The sequence below is a fragment of a genome, unplaced genomic scaffold (genome assembly GCF_019419815.1).
Source record: "Pyrus x bretschneideri cultivar Hongxiangsu unplaced genomic scaffold, Pyrus_bretschneideri_v1 Contig10, whole genome shotgun sequence".
In the NCBI taxonomy this organism is placed as follows: Eukaryota; Viridiplantae; Streptophyta; class Magnoliopsida; order Rosales; family Rosaceae; genus Pyrus; species Pyrus x bretschneideri.
The window spans coordinates 2,358,335-2,364,919 of NW_025999391.1; the positions used below are offsets into that span (position 1 = coordinate 2,358,335).

The 6,585-nt window shown below is 36.9% G+C and overlaps 1 pseudogene; it reads left to right on the forward strand.

The window, feature by feature from the left end:
* Positions 1-215: 215 nt before the first annotated feature.
* On the forward strand, positions 216-6,171 carry LOC125468836 (annotated as a pseudogene).
* Positions 6,172-6,585: the final 414 nt, after the last annotated feature.

A 6,585-nucleotide genomic window follows, 5' to 3' on the forward strand; every position in this document is an offset into this window, starting at 1 on the left:
AGATCGAGTTCGTTTCTCTGTGTTGGGGTACTTCTGTTCTGGGCCTTGGCCCATTACCAAAATCCACCAAAATCAATTGAAAGCTTAATTACGTGGAACTCTGCAAAGGCCTTATCCTCTCCCTTGTCTCCAACGTATATAATTTCTTGCATTAGGACGTTAGGAGTGAGTGCCATATGCTACCTTTATATGGAGGCCTCTAATGTTTGCCTGTTACTCATATGGAACCTATATATTTGCCTGCATGTTGTAAACGGAAAAAATTTCTTGTTCATCAGTAATGAGAGGTCCAACTTTTATCTTGTGATCTAGTACGCTTCTTGCAGCTTCACATCATAGTTGTGCCAGATTTTGCTATTTTTAATTTATATGTTTTATTGCATTATGTTTGGTTCAGTGCTTTACATTGACTTCATGTTCACACACTAGTTTCTGAACATCGGTGTTTTGGAAAAAATTTCAGGCTTTATCACCACAGCAACCGTACCTCTCTTTTCTTCCCATATCTTTCCCTGCAGGCATTGTGCCGTCACACCAATTCAGAGCATGCAGTTTAGCACTAAAAGTACACCGGGTTGCTTTGGCTAATTGTATAATTTTTGTTTTAAGAGCTTATTAATTATTGTTGAGATTTTATATTCGTAGGATATGGTTTTTACTTGCATTACTTTTCAGCACCTGTACAGTCTGCAACTGATGGACTGGTGGAAGGTAAGTCCAAGGATCTCTCTGTGAGTGGGGATTCCATATGCCGTCGGTTCCTTGATTTTTATGCTACCCGTGGTCACAAGGTTCTTCCAAGTGCTTCTCTTGTGCCAGATGATCCCACAGTTCTACTAACAATTGCGGGAATGCTCCAATTTAAGCCTATATTTCTCGGTCAGGTATGACACTGACTTTCTAGAACCTGTCATGAGATAGTTATTATATCAATTGAAATCATAACAGCGTTAATTGTGAAGTAAAATTTTTTCGTAAAGTAATAAAAGCAGTTTATTAGTGTATCATCAAGGTCATATTAGAACCCCAAAGTTTGGGTATTTTTGAACTGCTATACTGTGATATACATTGTACGCTATATTAGTTTACGTTATGTTTATAGTTCTGTTGTGTGGATTTTGTTTAGTTTTCATCCTGATCTTGTTGCTTTCTTACATTTTTTGAAACAGAATCTCTAGCTTTTCTAATGGTGCTCACAGATCCCGTTCAGGTTCCTAGACAAGTTCCTCGTGCCACAACTGCACAGAGATGCATACATACAAATGATGTGGAGACTGTAGGCCGAACAACTCAACATCATACGTTCTTTAAGATGCTGGGAAATTTTAGTTTTGGAGATTACTTCAAGGAGGAGGCAGTCCAATGGGCATGGGAGCTTTCAACTGTAGAGTATGCAAAAACTTAATGTTGTTTATCGCTCATTTATGTTAATTTATAAGTTCTGGTTATTGTTTCAAGAATGATCGCTGTTCTTATTCTTTGAATAGTAGTTAACCATAGTATTCTCACCTAATTCACTTTATACATTACATTTGGGCAAACAGAAACTCCAAAGAATCTTATCTTAATTCCTTGTTATAAAAATGATCTTTCTTATTTCCCATTTGTGCTCTATGAAAAAAGCCCCGTCTCATAAGAAACTGTACTCTTTCTCGTTTTCCTTTTAGCAATAGTCCTTTGGTATTCTTTTGTATTTCATTTATGCTTTACTTTTCATGAGTATGCATAGTTTTATCAAGTTATACCCTTTCTATTCATGAAAATATAACGTCTGCAAAATCTGTTTATTTCTTTCAGATTTGGGTTACCCGCTAACAGATTGTGGATTAGTGTCTTTGAAGAGGATAATGAAGCTTTTGAAATCTAGCATGACAAGGTTAGCCATTAACGAGGTCCCCAATAGTTGTTTTTACTTTTATTTTATTTTTCTGCTCATCCATCTTCTCTTTTCTAGCTATACTTACATGTACATATTGCATTTATATTAAATTGAGCCAGTGATAAATCTCCTTCTGACTTTCAACATTTATGGTTGGTTTTATAATGTACACACACATTTTCTTTTTACCCTTATGCATACGTGCAGTATCTTCTGATGAAACGGACATCTTTCTTTACCTTTGGAGTATGCTTCTAGTATCACAATCACAAATATCATATAAGACTCGGTGTTTTTTTGTTCTCTACTAACTGTTTAAGTGTATCTCTAGTTCTATAACTGATGTTAAATTAAACCAATGTAAGAACAGAATGTGACATATCACGGCTTTTGATTCAGATGGGCGTTCCTGTTGAGCGTATAAAGAGAATGGGTGAAGAGGACAACTTTTGGACTAGTGGAGTTACCGGTCCATGCTCTGAGATTTATTATGATTTCCATCCTAAGAGGGGATATGCTGATATAGTACGTATTTGGTTTTCAAAAAATTTCTTTGGAGGGAAAAGTTTAAATTCCAAACTACTTTACAGCGATGATTTTTCCGTCATTTACATTTGGGATGAATTTAATTTCTCAGTATCTGAATGATGATACGAGGTTTATAGAGTTTTACAATTTAGTTTTTATGGAATTCAACAAGAAGGATGATGGTTCCCTTGAACCCTTGAAACAGAAGAATATAGATACTGGGCTTGGCTTGGAGCTTATGGCCCGCATTCTTCAGAAGGTATCAGTTGATTTGCTGGTTTTGCATGATAATGTATATAAATGTCTTTGCAAAATTGATACTTCTACTGTTTTACAAGAAAACTAACTGAGCATGTCGTTAACTGCAGGATGCATTGATTGCAACAAAAGTATCATATGAATTTGTTCAATAATTATCAATTAAATCATGATTTTCTTGCAGGTTTCAAACAACTATGAAACCGATTTGATCTATCCAATTATACAGAAAACCTCAGAATTGGCAAAAGTACCAAATGACCTAGCTGATGATCAGTCAAAACTGAACCTCAAAGTATGCCCTTGTTTAAGAAACCGCAATCTGTTAAGTTCGTATTTTCAGCAAACACATTGGTAGGAATGCTCATGGAAGTTTTCTTATTTCAGATTATAGGAGATCACGTGCGTGCAGTTGTATATCTCATATCGGATGGGGTTGTTCCATCAAATATTGGACAAGGTTATGTCGTTCGACATCTTATTAGAAGGGCCGTTCTTACTGGCAGGATGCTTGGTATAAAGGGAGATGGTCAGGGAAACCTTGAAGGAGCATTTTTACGAGCCATTGCAGGAAAAGTAATAGATATGAGCACCCACATATATCCGGATGTGAAGGTAGAATGCCCCGCATTTTTGAGGAGTTGAAAAGGGAAGAACTTAAATAAATTTGTGCAGACACTGGAGAGGGGAGAAAAATTTCTTGACCAAATGTTAGTTGAGTCATTATCAAGTGCAAAAGAAAGTGGGACTGTACCTTGCTTGTCAGGAAAAGATGCATTTCTTTTGTATGACACATGAGTTTCCTGTCGAAATAACAGCAGAAGTGGCTGAAGAATGTGGTGTAAGTATAGATATAAATGGTTTTGATATTGAAATGGAAAACCAAAGGCGTCAATCCCAGGCTGCACATAGTGCCGTTAAACTTTCCTTGGGAAATAGTGCAGATGTTGTAAAAGATGTTGCAGACACCAAATTTCTTGGATACGAAACCCTTTCTGCAACAGCCGTAGTGGAAAGTCTTATAGTCAATGGGAACCCTGTCCTAGAGGTTTCCGAAGGAAGTGAAGTAGAAGTATTGCTGAACAGGACTCCATTTTATGCAGAATCAGGAGGTCAAATTGGAGATCATGGATTTCTATATATTCCGCAAGGTGAAAACCAATACAAGGCTGTTATGGAGATAATAGATGTCCAAAAATCTTTGGGTAACATTTTTGTTCACAAGGGTACGATCCGAGAGGGAATTCTAGAAGTTGGCAAAGAAGTGGAAGCCTCAGTGGATGCAAAACTAAGGCAGCAAGCTAAGGTACAAACATACTTGCAGGATTGGTTTTTCCTCCTAAATAATGAACAATAAACAAGCTTCAAAACTACGAGAGGTATCTATATATTCTGAGCTGAATAAATTGCAACTACAAAAGTCAATATATGGATCTATTATATGGTATTCACTAATTAATTAGAATATATTCTATCTGAGGCATTTTAGCTCGCAATCTGAACTATGTTGAGCTCCCTGCAGGTTCATCATACTGCTACTCATTGCTGCAGTCTGCACTTAAGAAAGTTATAGGTCAGGAAACGTCACAAGCTGGTTCATTGGTTGCTTTCAGCGTCTAAGATTTGATTTCAACTTTCATCGACCACTTACGGACAGTGAGCTTGCGGAGATTGAAAGTCTGGTTAATAAATGGGTTGGGGATGCAACACCGCTACAAACTAAAGTGATGCCTCTTGCTGATGCCAAAGGAGCAGGGGCTATTGCAATGTTTGGAGAGAAATATGGTGAAGGGGTTTGAGTGTCTTTTGTATTACAAGAACTGCAGTAACTTGTATAGTTTACTACTTTATCTCTAATATTGAATCTGCTTCACATCTTCTCTTGATCCCGTAAACAATGTGTTTATTTCAACAGGATGCAGAGTGAAATTTGCTTGTGAGTTTTTCACTTAAACTATGACCTGCTGCAGGTTCGAGTTGTAGAGGTTCCTGGCATATCCATGGAACTTTGTGGTGGGACCCATGTGAGCAATACTTCTGAAATACGCAGTTTCAAAATAATCTCAGAACAGGGTATTGCATCTGGAATAAGGCGGATAGAAACTGTGGCAGGTGACGCCTTTATTGAATATGTCAATGCCAGAGATTATTACATGAAACAACTATGTTCGACTCTCAAAGTATGTTTTCTTTTACTCTTTAATTCTAGTGTTTTTTTGTCTCTTTTTCCTTTCTCTTTCACTTTTCTTTTCCAGTTTCCAAATGCTGTTTGGTGCTTAATACTTCCCTTATTAATGGAACAAGAAAATTTATTATTTAATGTTGCCTTTGTGAAGGTGAAAGCTGAAGAAGTAACAAACAGGGTAGATAATCTGCTAGAGGAGTTACGGATGACAAGAAACGAAGTTTCTACCTTACGAGAAAAAGCAGCAATTTACAAAGCATCAATCATGGCAAGCAAAGCAATTTCTGTGGGAACTTCACAAAAAGTCAGGTACATATTTGACTACATAGTTACATAGGCCTTGTGAATATATCGCCATTTATCAAATAAGCACCCATCTTACTCGAGGAGTTTAACTACTATTTTTACTCATCTGAAGCACCTACCTTCAAATGATAAGAAACTCATGATTGAAGTTCTGAAGGATGCATAGTAGCCTAAGAAATCACGTAATCTTGTGAAAGTAAAAATCGAGTTATATTCAGTATTCTACCTGATTGTCATTTTCTATTTTAACTTATTTGGTTTTGAACCAACATGTAAAAGTGGCTCAATAATTGAGTCCCCTCCTCATTGTTATTTGCTTATATTTTCGCACTCTTTGTTGAAAATATCGTATCACAGGGTACTAGTTGAATCCATGGAAGACACTGATGCCGATTCACTAAAAAAGGCAGCCGAATATCTGATAGAGACACTAGAAGATCCGGCAGCTGTAATTCTGGGCTCTTGTCCAGGTGACAAGAAGGTAGGTCTGCTGGCTGCATTCACCCCAGGGGTTGTCAAGTTGCGAATACAGGCCGGGAAGTTCATATGGCCCATAGCTAAGTTGTGCGGTGGTGGAGGGGGTGGGGAAGACCCAACTTTGCTCAGGCAGGAGGGCGGAAGCCTGAGAATTTGTCCAATGCACTTGAAAAAACTCGGTCGGAGATCATCTCAGTTCTATCGGAAAAGGCAAGTTAAAAGTCATTCATCAGGATTCTAGTTGACGGGTCTAAAGAATTATTATTTGTCTTACTGTACGAAAATGAATACAGGTACGTCTATTTTGGGGGAAATTGTTAATATTGTAGAGCGTGGATAGAAAATAGGTCCATCAATCTACGCTCAAGTAACCAGTCCCAGTTGTAAAGTTGCACATTTGCTTAGGGAAAACCTACCTGAGATGGGATTAAATTGGGAAGTTCAAAATCGATGGGTTTTCTTTTAGAGCATGTTTACTTACCAGAAATGTTGATGACAGATGCAAAAGAAACTGCTGGGTTCTCTCCCGTTATTTATACGTATAATTTTATTTCTTGGTCTGCAAGTTAGAAGTTTGAAGGTTAATAACAGGAACACAGAAATCCTGAAATCTTACAAGTAAACATGAAAGATCAAAATATTACTCCTTTTGACTTCATATTAAATTTTCTCTTTAAAATTACTAACTTTCTTTCGTTTTCTATGTTAATTTTCCTTTGTGGAATTGTAGAATTGGATGATTCTGTTGAAAATATATGCAAGTCCTGATTTCGAGTACAAGCAAAGATCGTTAGCAAATTAAAATATGAGAAAAGAAAAACAAATCTATGAATCTTATTTCGTAGAAAAGAAAAATAAAGAACACTACAAAACCGCCAAAATAACTACATAACTAGAAAAGACTACATATTTTGTTAGTCTATAATTGCAAGATAGCAAGATATGGACTGAG